This window comes from Macaca fascicularis, chromosome X, assembly GCF_037993035.2.
Source record: "Macaca fascicularis isolate 582-1 chromosome X, T2T-MFA8v1.1".
In the NCBI taxonomy this organism is placed as follows: domain Eukaryota; kingdom Metazoa; phylum Chordata; class Mammalia; order Primates; family Cercopithecidae; genus Macaca; species Macaca fascicularis.
Window position 1 is genome coordinate 52,910,141 of NC_088395.1, and position 17,107 is coordinate 52,927,247.

At 47.5% G+C, this 17,107-nt stretch overlaps 2 long non-coding RNA genes across 2 annotated transcripts in view; one reads left to right on the forward strand and one right to left on the reverse strand.

The window, feature by feature from the left end:
• LOC135969270 (uncharacterized) overlaps nt 1-17,107 on the forward strand; it is a 17,907-nt gene continuing 800 nt past the window's right edge. Inside the window, exon 1 of the long non-coding RNA XR_012430187.1 lies at nt 1-819. This is a non-coding gene — a long non-coding RNA (uncharacterized lncRNA). The remainder of the gene's footprint in view (nt 820-17,107) is intronic.
• The window catches only part of LOC141409435 (uncharacterized), a 19,116-nt gene continuing 16,497 nt past the window's right edge, over nt 14,489-17,107 (reverse strand). The window contains exon 2 of the long non-coding RNA XR_012430188.1: nt 14,489-14,722. This is a non-coding gene — a long non-coding RNA (uncharacterized lncRNA). The remainder of the gene's footprint in view (nt 14,723-17,107) is intronic.

Consider the following 17,107-nt stretch of genomic DNA (forward strand, 5'->3'; position numbering starts at 1 on the left):
GGAATGCATTCAAATTTCAGTTAAGGTAATCCACCCTGTTAATATAATAGAGGACAGGAACTATATCATCATCTTCATAGACAGAGAAAAATATTTGACAGTATCTGATGAAACCATGTCTGCACAAAGATATGTGCTCAGATGTTCACTGCAGCATTTTGCAGGAAGGCCCCAGAGTGGAAACAAGCCAAATGTCTACCAGTCAGTAAAGGGATAAAGAAGTGGTATATCCATACAGCCGAACGTTACTGAGCCATGACAAGGAACACGCTACTGATGCACGCTACAGCGTGTTTGTGCCTCCAAGACATGCTAACTGACAAATGTCAGACACAGAAGACCACTTACTGCACAAGTCAGTTTATAGGAAATGCCCAGAGAGGCAGCTCTACAGAGAGAGAAAGGAGCTTACTGGTTGCCTGGGCGGGCCTGGAGGTAAAGTAATGGGGATTGACTGCTGCTAGTGGGTACCAGGGATCTTTCTGGGGTGATGGAAGTATTCTGAAACTGGATGGTGGTGAGGGCTGCAAAACTGTGTACATTTGCTTAATCTCTCCGTATTATTCCCTTTAGGTACGTGAAAGTTTGTGGCAAGCAAATTAAACCTTAGTAAAACCATTTAAAACATGTAGTGCAAACGTGACCGTAAGTCGTGGAGGAAAGGGTATGCAGTCATTTTTTCTACAACAGTAAGCAATATCCCCTTTCTTTTCCTATTCCACGTCCTGCCTACATGTCCTGCCTGGTCGCCTGGCTCCTCCACGTGCACCTGATGCTCCAGCCAGATAGACTGTGCACACCTGGGCAGAGGCAGTGCTGGTGAGTGCACGTCTACGTGTGTGTCTGTGTACGGTGTACGCACGTTCCTGGTTCCTGCGCAGGCAGCCTGTGGGTGCGTGCACTAGTGACTGTCAATCCTCTGTCTGTGGGCAGGCTCCCATAATCCATGCTACATCCTGAATTCCACTGCCGGTTTTTCTGTTCACCAATCTCAAGGACCTGGCTTCAGTTTCCCTGGTAACCAACCTCAGCCCTTAGCTTCAACCTCTGAGCACAGGAAGACAGCCAGAGTGGGGAGGGGTGGTGTCTCACCCACAGGGCCCCTGCCGGAGCTGAGCACCCCAATGGGATGAGTGGCAGCACGGTTACCAAGACAACAGAACTCTCGACCCCTTTCCACCTGCAAGGCTCTTCTTTCTCCCTCTCCTGGGCCTGCCGAGTATCAGGTCAGAAAGGGAAAGCTGTGGCATCACCACCCTCCTAAGTCCTTGAAATTGCTCTGACGTGGCTGTAGAATAAATATGTGAAAAGATGCTCTTGGAGGCGAGGCAACCCCTACATTTTTTTCCAATTCATTAACTACAAACAAGGCTATGGAGTCCAAGGTTATATGAAAAAAAACAGGGCAGGTGAAGGGCAGGTGAGCTTATGTCTCTCAACGTCAGCTGTGCATCAGGTCTCTCGTGGAGCATTTGTCCACGAGCGGATGCCGGGCCCAATCCCCAGAGAGTCTGACTTAGCGGGTGTGGAATGTGGCCCCAGCGTGAGTATCATTTTGTAACTCCTCTTACGAAAGCCGAGGTGGCAGCTGCAGAAACGGAACCATCCTCATAGGAAGTAAAGCATATCTGAAACACAAGGTCCCTCGTCAAAGGGAAAGCAGGACGTCTTTGTTCCCTGCTATGCTGGCAGTTTCTAGGGCTAATAGATTTCCCGGGCTAAGGAAAGGTCAAAAACATTCAAAGTAGCTTGAGTGCTTGTTTTACAGCTGACACTGTGCTCGCTTTCCTCTATAGTCCTGAAATCAAAATTTTCATGTTAACATGCTGCATTTGCCAATGAAATATATTGTTGTTTCTGGTGAGGGTCTCCTATGCTCGAGTTATTTTTTTTTTAACTTTCCACACATCCTCTTTATTATTATTATTATTGTTATTATTATGTGTGTGTGTGATAAGAACACTTAGCCAAAGATCTACTCTTTTAGTAAATTTGAAGTATACAGTAGTGTTTTTAGCTGTAGGCATTATGCTATATAGTAGATCTCTAAAACTTCTTTATCTTGCCTAACTGAAACTTTGCAACTTTGACCATCAACCCTCCACTCCCTGCCCCAACCAGCCCCTGGCAACCACCATTCTACTCTCTGTTTATATAAGTTTAATTATTTTAGATTCCACATATAAGTGAGGTCGCACAGTATGTGTCTGGCATATTCACTTAGCATAATGTTCTCAAGGTCCATCCACGTTGTCACAAATGTCAGAATTTCCTTCTTTTTAAGGCTGAATAATATTCCATTGTATGTATATACCACATTTTCTTTATTCATCCATCAATGACCACTTAGGTTGTTTTTATATCCTGGTTATTATGAATAGTGCTGCAAAGAACATGGGGGAGTATCTGGACTATAAATACCCAGAGTGAGATTACTAGATCATATGGTAGTTATTTTCAAGGTGAGTAAAACACTGCATAGATACGTTCACGAGACGTTGTACAATCATTCCTTGAATCTGGAGATGGCTCAGATTTGTATTAGCTGATGTGGATGAATCAGCTCCCAGGCTTACTTATTAAGTGTGTTGAGATGCATTTTCACATTTTATTATAATTAGTGATATCAGATGAATCCTTCTGCTTAAAGGGCCATATAGGACTAGGAACTGTACGATGAAAAATACAATTCAGCAGTCCCTTGTTTCATGTGCACCCGTGGAGACCCACCTCCACAAACTTCTGGTTTTTTTCTTCAGCTATTTCTTCTGAATATTCACCTCTGTGTCTCTAAATGATGGGCTCCTACTGCTGTGTCTCGATTTAGGGATTTGGAGGTTATCTGTTGAGTTCTCAGAGGAAATGAGCATTTCGGTCTCTGAGATACCTTACAGGGCCTGGGTCTGCTCTTTGGCCTTCCCTGTGGGGGCCACCCAAGCCCGGGCCTGGGCCTCCGCTCGGATGCCTGTAGAGAGTCTCTGCCAATAAGAAGCCTTCATGGGAGACTCTTTGCTCATCTGTGGCAATGTGGAGGTCCTGGTTGGCTTTTTCCAGAGCCTTGCAGCAGAGTCACAGGGTGATCCTCAGCCAACCTGGCATTATTCCTAGGTTCTGGGGTTCAGGAACCGAGTGGATGGTGGTGCCAACCCGTGAGACACGGGACACAGTTGGGGGTTCACCCGCTGATTTGTTGGGCTTGTGGGATATCTGAGTGGACATGCTCCTTAAACCATGCCCTGTGGGGGCTCTGGGGCTCAGCTGGGGTTTTCCTGGTGGAGTTCGTGATGCAGGAATCCATCAGCACACAAGCGGAGAAGGACGGAACCAAGTCTGGGTGGCCACGTGGGCACCCAGGGTCACCTACAGAATGAGGAGTGTCCAGGGCAAAGGTCGCAAGCCAGGAAATAACATTTTTGAGATGCTCGAAGTAAAAGGACCAACGAGGAGACTCAGAAGTAATGGCCTCGGGGTAGGAGGAAAGCCAGGGGTGGCTTCACAGAATCTGAGAAGCAGAGTGTATTGGAAAAAGGAACGTGAACTGTGGCCAGGACAGCACTGGGTGCTTTGATTTAGCATTGCAGAACTAGTTGGAGATTTCAGCTGGGGAACGTTGCATGGCTGTGGGGCTCACTGAGGAGGAAGCAGGAAGAGGTAACCAGTAACTCTGCTGCTGTGGTCGACGGGTTCAAGAAGCTTGGCTTGAAAAGATTCAGTGACCCGGGCTAGGAGAAGCAGAGGGCTGAGGACTTGCCAGGGTGTGCTATCTTCTCCTTCCCAAACACGTGAGAGGAAAGTCGTGAGGTGCAGGTGCCAGAAATCCGTGACAAGAGTCTCGAGGCCCGGTAACAGATGGCCCGGGCAGACAGAGGTATATGAGCCTCGTGGTGTTTCTCTGAAGTTGAGGATAGAGGAGCAGCGGTTTCAAAGCAGCGGTGGGGTTGCAGGAAGGCTTCCACCACCACTCTCCTTCCTCCTCTTTCTTACCGCCGTGACCCATGGTGGTATGTCCCGTGAGATACCTCATCTTCCATGAAAACGGCCTAAATGGATGGTGTCCACAGAGATTGTAAGAGTACTTAAGTCGGTAGAGTGTGCAATCGGGCGGGCAGGCGTTGGGAATATGTGGAAGGTGGCATCAGAGGGAGGAGGAGTCCCGCTGGGGGAACACAGAGCAGTCTTGGGATGAGAGTGGTGGACCTATGGGGCTTGGAGTTGGGGTGATGGAAGGGGCTGGGTACATGGGGGCACTTGGTCTGGAGATTCACACCAAATGCCTGGTGTGAGGAGGTTTCTTTGCTTGGGACCATAGCAGCATGAGGAGCCATCAGAAGCCAGAAGACGTTGTTTGTGTCTGTGGCCCTGGCTAGGATGGATTTCCAGCCTCTGTAAACCTAAGCCCTATCGTGAGAGTGGCTTCAAAGTGTTACGCCTCGTGGTGAGGAGGCTGTGCTTTTGGGCCCTTCCAGGGAGGATCAGAGAGACTTAGCCACAGGGTGACACAACAGAACTCCCCTGGGAGTTCTCCATGGGAACTGCGAGGGGCCCCGTGTTCCGGGATTTTTTGCAAACGCAAGGAGAGCCCCGAGTCTGGAGGTTTAGGTATCTCGCAGCGAGCTACCTGTACCAGGCCGCCATAAATAATGGTGGGGTATGTTCCCCAGTGAAGGAGCAGTGTGCAATCCAAGAAAGATTCCAGCCATCGCTACCTGGCCACAGCCTAGGTGCCATCGAGAACTGAAGATCTTTGTCAAGGACACCCGTCATTGCTCCCTAAACTCTCTTTGGGTGGTGGGGGGGGTCTCCGGGTGTCTACCAGGGTGGTACCCCCTATAAGAAAAGGGGACCACATGGGGCGTGAATGTGACAAGAGGAGAAGCAAGCCCTTCCTCCAAATTGACCCCTTTAGAGATCCCAGGATGAGACACAAGGGCCCTGGGAGCCTCTCTGGGTCTGGTTCCTGGTGTGCATTTGCCAGACTCTTCGGCCTCAGAGCGCTGCTGGGGCGTGAAGAAGAAGTGCTGTAGAACTCACGATTTTCTTAGCGTCAAGAGCCCAATCAGGATCTGGAAGTGGTGGCGTGGCCTCGGAGTTCCAGGTACTTGAGAGGCTGAGGTGGGAGGATGGCTTGAGCCGAGGAGTTCAAGGCTGTAGTGATCTATGTTTGCACCACTGCACTCCAGCCTGGGTGACAGAGCAAGACCTTATCTCAAAAAAACAAAAAGAACCGAATCAGGCAATGCGTATATAAATGTTTTGTAAATATTACAGCTCCATGTGAAGTAAGAGTGTTATTACTGATTTTGTTTTTGCTGCCTAACTGTGGTGGCTGCTTCTATTAGTAACCGAGTTCTGTTATTAAATGAAAACACTCAAAGGGGCCCAAGACAGCTGACTCACCCCGGGGTGGAGAAGCGAGACCTGCCGAAAGGGCCGTGCCAGTGCACGAGGGTGCGTGGCGTCTGTGAAAACTCAGGAGGTTCCGCCTTGGAGAATGAGTTTCTACCAGGATACAACGATAGGAGACAATTCTTGGTCTGTCAGGAGCCACTGAAATTCTCCCCTGTACCTGTCAACTCTGGGGAGGAAACTGGCATCATGTACATTTGAAAGAAATAAGAAGGAAAAAAGCCCTCCTTCTTTTAATAAGAAATTTTGACTTGCTCCATCTCCTCCAGACGTCATTCTCTGGCTGCAGAAACATTTTTTCACTCCACCCTCCAGGGCTCAGGCCCTGGGAAGTGGGGTCTATCTTAATAAAGAACACTGGAGCCGGCATGGCTGGGGATGTCAGTGATGGCCCCCAAGGAGGTCCTGCTCACCTCGGTGACACTCATTGGCTGTTCCACTGTATGTGTCTGTCTGGTTTTCTCCTCTTTCTGTACTCTGGGGAGGGTCTGTTTATGGGGAGTTAATATCATCCCAGATGATTAAAGAAGAGGTGGCAGCCATGCACACTGGTGCACACCTGTAATCCCAATCATTTGGGAGGCTGAGGCTGGAGGATGCTTGAGCCCAGCAGTTTGAGACCAGCCTGGGCAACATAATGAGACCTCATCTCTACAAAGAATAAACACATTAGCCGGCTATGGTCGTGCAAGGTTGTACTCGCAGCTACTGGGGTGGTTGAGGTGGGAGGATCTCTTGAGTCCAGGAGTTTGAAGCTTCAGTGAGCTACTGTCGTGCTACTATACTCCATCCTAGGTGACAGAAAAGAAGACAAAAGAGAAAGAAAGAAAAGAAGGGGGGAAAAAAAACTCTTCTTTTTATAAGAATCTTTGGCTTACTGCTTTTCCTCTAGGCGTCCTTTCCTGGCTCTGGAGAGTTTTTGACTCCAAGCTCCATGGCCCAGGCCCTGGGAAATGGGGTCTGTCCTAATAAAGGATAGTAGAGCCTGGCCTTGCATGGGGAGGGGAACGACAGCTTCTCTATTCTGTGTGTCTGTCAGATTCTCTGCTCTTCCTGTGTCCTGTTTAGGGAGTCTGCTTATGAGGGGTTAAAATTGTCCTGGGTTACAGTATGGAAGACAAGTACATCCCATTCCCTTGCTACTGTGGACTGATAAGACGGTGTGCAGAGGAGGAGTCGGAGGGAATGGTATGCAGAGAGCACGAACTCACTCAAGTCCCTCACACCCCACAAGCACATTGGCTGATTTATTCTCTCTGACTGATGTGACGTTTATCTTGCTTGTCCACCCTCTGGACTGGATAGTAAGGGGAAACAAACCCACTAGATTTTCATCTAATCTGGTGTCATCTGATGCTGTCATGTCACCGGTCCATTTGTATAAATGCTCAATCTGTTTTGGTGAAAAATGATCAGTCTCTTGGATTGCCACCCCACCTCCCTACTCCTGTCCAAGATGGGGAAGGGGCATATATGGCTTTTGAGTCTCCATGGTGATGTGGGAAGGGGCCTTTGACACTGGATGTTGACTGCAGTGTCTTCGGTCGTTTTCGAGGGAGGGCTCACTCTTGTCCCCAAGTCCTGCTGGCGATGCTGCCCTGCTCATCCATGTGTGAGGCTGGTGTAGCTTGCATTTTTGTCTCTCTCATCTTGATCAGGACCTTGTGCTCCTTGGCTGACTTGACCTCAGCCCACCTGTGCTGGCATCTGCAGACCCTTCTGAGTCTGGGCCTCATCCTCTCCTTGACCCTTGGCCAGTGCTGTCCACTCCACAGCCTCAGCTGCAGGGTCTCCTAGCTCCTATCTGGCTTATGCTTGCTTCATGGTAACACCGCCGGGTTTTGAATCAGCCAGTTCCACATTCCCCTGTCAGAGAATGTCGAGCGCTGAGGTCTCCCAAAACAGCAGGAACCCAGATCAGCTCTACAAAGTGAAATTCCTGAACTCCAGACATCCCTCTGCCCGAAGAGGCTACTGGGCCATTCTGCAAAATGAGCCCCAAATTTGCATGAGGTAAAACCCTCTTTTACTCGAAGCTTCACTCCACTCCCTTGTCACACCTTCCTCCTCTGAGATGTCTGACTCTGTCACTGCCTCTGGGGACCTCCTACCGCCCCTGTGACCAGAACAGGACACGTTCTTTGGCTTGTCTTTCATGTTCACCTCAGGCTTGCCCTATTATATCCAGGTCAAGAAGGTCACACAGTTGGGAATTTGTCCTTTTTCAGAACAACAGTAGAATATGTTTCCAAGGGCCTGAGCCACGGAGCTTGGATTCAAAAAATGTGTCCAGAGCCAGGAAAGGACACCTAGGGAAAAAGCAGTAAGCCAAAGGTTTACTGCTTCTTTCTTATAAGAAGAAGGGGAGATTTTTCCCTCTTGTTTCTCTTTTTTCTTTTTATTTTCGAGACACCATCTCGCTCTGTCACCAAGGCTGGACTATAGTGGCACGATCATAGCTCACTGCAGCCTCAAAATCCTGGTTTCAAGAGATCCTTCCACCTCAGCCACCCCAAAATACAGATTAGGGACAAAGGCCCTATTGATGGGAGTTGAGGAGGCCGTGGCCTCTGAACTCCAGGCGGTTTTTGTTGAAGGGCAGCACATGCTGTGCCAGCAGCTGCTGAAGGACATGTGGGGAGAGGGTGGGTTTTTCCTCCTTTGCTTGTAGAGTGCTCCAACGTAGAGGGGGCAGTTGATGACTTCGAAGAGAGGAGGGATCACTGCAGGAGCAAAGCCCCTGAGAAGGTGGGAGGTATGGCATCCTGAGCTGAGGTGAGGGCTGGCTTGTTAGGAGCACTGTATGCTCAGGGGCGGCAGAGAATGCCAGGGCAGGCACGGGTAGAGCGGGCTTGGGAAGCTCTTAAGAGTTGCCAGTGGGTTGCTTCTGTTTTCTCAGTGAATCCTTAGGATAAGCCACTGAAATGGAAGAGGGTTCCTAGCATACTTGGGGAGTATGTTAGCATTAGAGGGAGGATGACAGTGAAAGTGAGAAGCAATCTCTCTTGGTCATGGAGAAAGGTACAGGAATTCGTAAGGCGTTAAGGATTTTCTCATCAGTGCTCAGCTCCTGTGAGGCAGGGCGCCCATCCTTTACTGCACATCATGGAGGGGCGCAGTCTCTCCTGAGGACAAGGGCATGAAGGTGGGCAGGAGGAGACCCCTGAGGACGGATAGGTTCTGGCAGTGGCCTGGTCAGCCCCTGGGGTCGCTGAGATGGCTAGGGAGGATCGGTGGAGTAAGGGCTGCGGGGGTACAGGGGGTGTGTCACGTGGGAAGTGTGTGCAAAGGCTGGCTTGGGCACTTTGGGAGGCCGAGGCGGGAGGATCACAAGGTCAGGAGTTTCAGACCAGCCTGGCCAATATGGTGAAACCCCGCCTCTACTAAAAACAAAAACCGGGCGTGGTGGCGGGCGCCTGTAGTCCCAGCTACGCATGAGACTGAGGCAAGAGAATTGCTTGAACCCGGGAGGCGGAGGTTGCAGTGAGCCGAGATCGCGCCACTGCACACCAGCCTGGGCGATAGAGCGAGACTCCCTCTCAAAAAAAAAAAATAAAAGCCTGGCTTGGTTGGAGGAGAATGGCCCAGGGATTGACACAGATCTCGAATGTGGCGCTACTGGGGCAGTCACGTCCATCAACCGTCATCTCCCAACAGCAGGGAAGGCAGCCTGCGGCGAATCCCGTGAAGAAGACTGGAGCCGACCTCCCCGGGCTCCGATGTGCAGGCTCAGAGCCCATCAATCTGACGCCAGCAACGCCCCACGGGTTGCGTTTTCGGGCGCTACAGGAATTTTCTGCGCGGTTGCTGTGGTTGCGAGGGCGTGACAAGTGGGGGTTACCGACGTCGCGAGGACTTCCTGTTCGGCTGCTATGGTTGCGGGGGCGGGATTCGTGGGGCTTGTTGGGCGCCGCAGGAACTGCCAGTGCAGTTGCTATGGTTGCGAGGGCGTGACTGGGAGGGGGTTCCGGCGCCGCAGGAACCTCCTGCGCGGTTGCTGTGATTGCGAGGGCGGGGTTAGGGGAGGCTTTTGTGCAGGGGTGGGTCCCTCTTCCCTATTCGTCCGAGCAGTTGCGACCCTTCTTGGGTCGTCGTTCTCCTTCCGCTTGCCTGCCCCAGCCAGGCTCGAGGCCGACAGGCAGAGGAGAAGATGGAATTTCCTCTGCAGTTGGTGGCGTTCGGTTTCTGCGGCCGGCAGGTGGCAATGGTGCGCCATGGAGCAGCCCTGCTCGCCTCCCGCCCCGCCCTTCGTGAGCGAAAAGAGGCTGCCGAACCTTTTTCGAGAGAAGAGGCTTCCCCCCCCCCCCCCCCCGCGCCTTTCCTGGGGTCTGCGCCTGTGGATCCAGGAGGCTGAGATGCTGCCTTCTCGGGGACCCCTCGCTAAAACTCAGAGCTTGTGGACAAAGCCCTTTTGCTTTTCAAATCGGCCTGTCTCCCGCGAGGCTGCCCGCTTCCTTTAGCAACCCTCATTCTGCTGTGCTGAATGGTTTCGTCCTTCTTTTCCCCTACGCCGTCGTGGCGCCTGGTGGACCTTCATCAATGTTTGGTTTTTGTTTGGTTTTTTTTTTGAGACCCCAGGTTGGGGTGCAGTGTTGGCGAGGCTCACTGCAACCTCCGCCTCCTGGGTTCAAGTCATTCTCCTGCCTCAGCCTCTTCAGTAGCTGGAATTACAGGCATGTGCCACCACATCCGGCTAATTTTTGTATTTTTAGTACAGATGAGGTTTCACCATGTTGGCCAGGCCGGTTTTGAACTCCTGACCTCAGGTGATCCACCCACCTCAGCCTCCCACAGTGCTGGAGTTACAGGCGTGAGCCACCGCGACCGGCCCATCAATGTATTCTTTCATTAGGGACGGCGTTCAGCCTTACTGGAGAACACTGGGAGGCGAGATAATGCAGAATAAAGAAAACGGATATTAGCCACTGTCGCATCACACAAGGGTGACCATTCATTATGCTTTGTGATATTTCCTTAGAGGGTTTTTCATCCATAAATGTGCATTTTCCACATACTGAGATTCCTACTTGTGTCGCGACTTCAACATCCTTTTTAAACTCGGTTTCACATTTTTGAAAAATTCTTTTTGTAACTTTCATGGTTTTAATTTAAATAATAATGCAAACGTTTTCTGGAATGTTGAAAGCTCCTGTAAAACTCGAGTGCACAATTCATTAACTCAATACCCAAAGACAGCTGTCACCGTGTTACGAGGGCAGGAGCTGTGGTATATGTGTGTTCCAGTCTTTTGTCCTCAGCATCTGGAAGACTACTTAGAACTTACTGGGTGCCTAATAAACATTGTGAATTAAACTTACATTTACATTTCCCATCAGTTTTCCTTATACATGTAGAGTCAATCTTTCCATAGCCCTGCATTATAATATAGCACCGATTTTCTACATGATTTTTTCGTTTCACACTTTGTAGTGAGCATTTGCCTTTGTCATTAACATTTCTTAAATGTCTAATTGTCTTGCATCGGTCAGGTCAATTCACTTACAGAAGGTAATTTTACTTGTTTATGATATTCAGGAAAGAATTCAGGGCTTTGCATGTAAAACACTCTCCTTAATTCCATGAAAATCTCACTGAAACCGGCCAGCGCAGGGGCTCAGGCCTGTAATCCCAGCACTTTGGGAGGCTGAGGCGGGCAGATCACCTGAGGTCGAGAGTTTGAGACCAGCCTAACATGTTGAAAACCCATCTCTACTAAAAATACAAAATTAGCTTGGCATGGAGGTGCGCACCTATAATCCCAGCTACTCGGGAGGCTGAGGCAGGAGAATCACTTGAACCCAGGAGGTGGAGGTTGCCGTGAGCCAAGATCACACTACTGCACTCCTGCCTGGGCAACGGAGTGAGACTCCGTCTCCAAAAATAATAATCTCACTGAAGCTTAATTGAGTAAGTTGTAGCCTAGAATTGCCTTGATAGAGATGGATCTTTTATTCTGTATTTTAATTAGCTTTCAATATATTGGCTGTCTTCCACAGGACACTGCCCTAAATCAAGTCAATTCATAGAACTGAGATTCTGGATGGCATGCTAAGGTTATCTGGCCAAGTGGTAAGCAGCTGCAGTCAGCCTAGCTTGCTGCATTGATACAGTCATGTAATGACGTACTGGGGGCATAAAGAAAAATACATTAAATATGAACTTAGGGGCCTAATTCCCAACGTGTCATTGGAGTCAGGGACACCATCACTTGACTGGAAGCACCATATGCGAGCCAAGGCTCATCTGACTGCAGTGGTCTTTCTCCGTGTCTAGCTAATACTTCTGAAGCTACTTTAGGCATGCCTCACATAACTGAAAAAAATCACATACTTCTTTCCAAAAAGCGGGAGGGGGCTCACTGTAAACACTACTGTACACAAATCAGAGTTAATTTATGCAGACAGCTTCTTTACCATAAAGCTGCGATTTGATTTGGACAAGCAGTTCTTCACTAATATTACCTTCCTCTCACAGGGCCTCATGCAGGGCCCTGGGCCAGGCCTCAAGAGAACTTCCTTTCTATTAATAGTTCCTGCCCTGCCAGCCTTACCTATTTGAGTCACTTTGCTTCTCTGGGCCTGCAGCAGCATCCAGGGAGGGGTGTGGTGAGAGTGCCCCTGTTCCCAGCAAAACAGCTCCTCTTTTTTCTTTTATGCATTGGATTTTTTTTTTTTAAGAAACATGCTTTTACTTTAACAAAAACTTTGAAATCCACTGGTCTACGTGATTTCTAAGATTTCCTCTGTGCTCAGTCACCCACACATGAAGGAAGACTGGAGAGAAATGAAGTTATGAAAATGAGTAAGTACAGCCATCCATAGGAGTAGCAGCCACTACCAAGTAATCACTCTGCTTAGGTCTCCAGCACTGTCAAGTTACTGTACTGGCCTTTGGCTTAATCAAAAGACTCTTTGAAGATAAACTTCTATCTTTTGTTAAAGCTAGTATATTTTTGCTGCCTCATTAAATAGATTAGCCTGTGTCTTAACTAAATAGTTATATAAGGGCCGAGCACGGTGGCTCACGCCTGTAATCCTAGCACTTTGGGAGGCCGAAGCAGGTGGACCACATGGTCAGGAGTTCAAGACCAGCCTGGCCAAGATGGTGAAACCCCGTCTCAACTAAAACTACAAATAATTAGCTGGGCGCTGTGGCAGGCACCTGTAATCCCAGCTACTTGGGAGGCTGAGGCAGGAGAATCGCTTGAACTCGGGTGGCAGAGGTTGCAGTGAGCTGAGATCGCACCACTGCACTCCAGCCTGGGCGACAGAGACTCTGTCTCAAAAAATAATAATAATAATAGGTATATAAGTGCATAGACTGCAGCATCACTGAAAACCAAACTCGATAGAAATTTGAATCCGTTTTTTCAATTTAGTGAGTTTTTCAATATCTTTTCCAAATAGCAAAACACAGTTTGTCCTATATTTGTTTCCCAGTGGCATCTTAGGTTGTATTATTTTGGCACAGATGCCCTTTGTTTGTATTTTAAAGATGTAGGGACCCCGTCTCTACAAAAAATTTTTTTTAATTAGCCAGGTGTGGTTCCAGCTACTCAAGAGGCTGAAGTGGGAGGATTGCTTGAACCCAGTAGTTTGAGGCTACAGTGAGCTGTGATCACACCATGGCACTCCAGCTTGGGCAACAGAGTGAGACCTTATCTCGAAAAAAAAAAGAAAAAAGATGTAAAGAAAGTCTTTATTCTCCCTAAAATTATGATTCCAGAGACTGTATTCTTATCTATTTCAAATCATGTGGATAAGATTTATTGAGCATATACTATGCGTTGGGTACTATGCTGAGTCCTTTACGTGTACTATTAGTCTCATTGATCATAGAAACCTCTGGAGTTGGTTACTGGTTAATATAATTATTCCTGTCTAACAGATGAGAAAACTGCTACTTAAAGAGACATCAATGCTCAGGTGTGTGATGCTAAAGATATTTGTATAATGTGAACCCTATGATGACTTAAGGGACAGATTTCCTCTTTTTTTTTTTTTTTTTTTTTTTTTTTGAGACAGAGTCTCACTCTGTCACCCAGGCTGGAGTGCAGTGGCGCGATCTCAGCTCACTGCAACCTCCGCCTCCTGGGTTCAAGCATTTCTCCTGCCTCAACCTCTCGAGTAGCTGGGATTACAGGCACACGCTCCCACGCCCGGCTAATCTTTTGTATTTTAGTAGAGACGGGGTTTCACCATGTGGCCCAGGCTGGTCTCAAATGCCTGAGCTCAGGCAGTCCACCCACCTCGGCCTCCCAAAGTGCTAGGATTACAGGCATGAGCCACGGTATCTGGCCTTTTTTTTTTTTTTTTTTTTGAGACAGGGTCTCTATCACCTAGGCTGGAGTGCAGTGGTGCAATCATGGCTCACTGCAGCCTCGATCTCCTGGGCTGAAGAGCTCCTCCCACCTCAGCCTCCCAAGTAGCTGGAATCATACCTGGCTTTTTTTTCTTTTTTTCTTTTTTTTTTTTTTTTTTTTTTTGAGACAGAGTCTTGGTCTGTCACCAGGCTGCAGTGCATTGACAAGATCTCGGCTCACTGCAACCTCTGCCTCCCAGGTTCAAGCAATTCTACTCCGTCAGCCTCCCGAGTAGCTGGGATTACAGGTGCATGCCACCACACCTAGCTCATTTTTTTGTTTTTTTAGTAGAGATGGGTTTTCACCATATTGGCCAGGATAGTCTCCATCACCTAACCTCATAATCCGCCTGCCTCAGCCTCCCAAAGTGCTGGGATTACAGGCGAGAGCCACCACGCCCAGCCATACCTGGCTAATTTTTAAAAATTAAAAACAAATCCCAGCACTTTGGGAGGCCAAGGTGGGAGGATCACTTGAGGTCAAGAGTTTGAGACCAGCTGGGCCAACATGGTGAAACCCCATATCTACTACAAATACAAAAATTGGCCAGGTGTGGTGGCACGTGACTGTAGTCCCAGCTACTTGGGAGGCTGAGGCACAAGAATCACTTGAACCCAGGAGGCAGAGGTTGCAGTGAGCCGAGATTGCACCACTGCACTCCAGCCTGGGCGACAGAGTGAGACCCTAACTCAAAATAAATTAGTTTTCCAGTCTCTCCTCTTAGACAAGATGAATTCCTTTCATTGCCAGCATATTCTTTTTTGGAGAGAAAACAAAATTATAAAGATATATAATATTCAGGAATCAAGCCAAGAAGGCCTCCATAGTAGATCTGAGGAGCAGTTTGTTGTTTGGTCTTCTGTTTCTTAGTCGTAGCATGGATCATCCATTTGGACAGGAGAATGCTGCTGGTCTTAACTAGATGTGATTGGATAGACTTCATGAGGAGTATTCCTATGAGAATAAAAAAAAAAAATTATCAGTATTTCTTGGAAAAGCAGTGCATCCCCAGGACTGTATCCCTGTTGGGAATTCAAGGGAAAAAGTCATATTCTCAGCCACTCAATGATAACCCAGAGGTCCCAGAGATCAGGACTAGGTGGCGATTCATCAAAAAGACATCAGAAGGGTGTTGGGGGATATATGTACAGCAGTCGTCATTGACAACTGCACAAGTACATCCATCTCCTAGATCTGCCGGGATGAGGGCTAATGCTAGCTGATGATGGAAAACAGCCTCTGGAGTTCTGGTATTTCTTGAGTGATTGTGTTAATATTTTTCGTGACATCACTGGTGACTTGGTTGGCTTCGTGAATGAGAGCATGGAAAACTCAGGCATTGGGTTGAGCTTCTTCAGTAACCCACAGAGCTGCTTGGCCAGAAAAGCCTGCAAACTGAGACCTGTCCCTGTTGGGGGAGAATACATCTAAAATCATTCCAAGTCTTTTAGCTTCTTCAGACAGTTCCTGTTCATCTCCTGGAGAGAATGGCTGTTTTACAGAGGGATGTTCTCACTCCTGACAATGGACTGTTCTGTCCAGGGGTGAGAGTTTTACTCTACTTCTAAAACGGTGATAAGTTGTCAAAACTCTATCCAAATGTATAATCAGAAAGGGAGAAAGAGATGGATAAGATAACATGACTATTCAATTGGCTGGTTAAAAAATAAAAAAAATAAAATTAAAAAGCCAGTGAACCCACAACAAAGTATGAATCGCTTGGGTATTCTCCGGTTGGGGGGGGAGGGGTGGGAAACAATTGTCACAATTTGTCATGTAGCTTTCCTGGGTGCAGCTGGTGTTGGGGCTAAACCCAAGATACCCACCACCTTCATTTGGGCTAAAACCTAGCCGGTTTCCTTTGCAGTAGCTTAGGCCCACAAATTTATGATTACAAACAAATACTTCCTTTGGATAAAAACAAGTTCATCTCCTTTGGTGCGTATCCTGGGTAGGGTGTGTTCATTTTGGAGAGTTGTCAGAGGTCCAGTTTGTATGGGAATGTGCCTCAAATGGCAGCAGTTCTGGTGGAGAGATTTCTTCCAGGGTAGGAAATGGAGGAGTTGTAAAATACAATTGTCAGGAAAAGGTGAGCAGAGCCAATAGGTGACATTAGCTTCACAAGCCTGAGCAAGAAAATGAGAAAGATTTGGGGTATTGAGTAACGGCATAGGAGAAAGGGAGCAGGAAATGGGGAGAACAAGGAGAGAAAACAGAAATAGCAGAGTGAGGATACAAGTTGGTAGTGATAGTATAATTTTTGGCTAACAGGAAACACCTTACAAAGTTTCTTAATTATAATTTCAGTAAAATGAGTAAGTAGAGATTCTCCAGATAGGAAGTATAAATTCTAATTTTCTTAAAAGTCATAGCAAGAGCTGTTGCCTTAGAGCAAGGGAATTCAGGAGATTAAATGTGTTGTGATGCAGGGAGTTGTATGAAGTCCATCTGTAAATCTTCAAAAGGTCCCTGGAGCTGTGATTCCTGTCCATGTCCTACATTTACAGTTTGTCCAGGATTACAAAGTGTTGCAGGTGGAACATACCCTGGGGACGTCATCTGCTACTCAAATAAAATTCCCCACCAGTGTTGGCCCAGAGGAGTTTTCAAGTTTGTTTACTATAATGGATCATAGCCTACACATTTTTCATCAAGCTCCAATTCAGACTGGAGAGGCCAAACAGCAGTCTTGGTATCTCCATTGCCCATCTGATAGGAGGGAACATTGGGTTTCTTCCAATATCTTATTTTACTGTAGTAAAATATACATAACATAAAATTTACTATTTTAACCATTTTTAAGTGTACAGTTCAGTTCTATTGAGTACATTAACATTGTTCTGCAGGCACCACCACCATCCATCTCCAGAACTCTTTTCATCTTGCAAAACTGAAACTCTGTCCCCACTGTACCATAGCTCCATATTCCCCCCTCCTTCCAGCCCCTGGCAACCACTGTTCTACTCCCTGTCTGTATGAATGTGACTACTCTAAATACCTCATATAAGTGAAATTATATAACGTTTGTCTTTGTGACTGCCTTATTTCACTTAGTATGACTTCAAGGTTTTTTAATGTTGTAGCATGTGTCAGAATGCCATTCCTTTTTAAGGCTGAATAATACTCCATTGTATTTATATACTACATTTTGTGTATCTATTCATCTGTCAATGGACACTTGGGTTGCTTCCACATTTTGGCTATTGAGAATAATGCTGCTATGAAAATGGGTGTACAAATATCTGGTCATGTCCCTGACTGCAGTTCTTTTGGGTATATACCAAGAAGTGGGATTGCTGGATTATATTGTAATTCTATGTTTAATTTTTTGAGGAACTG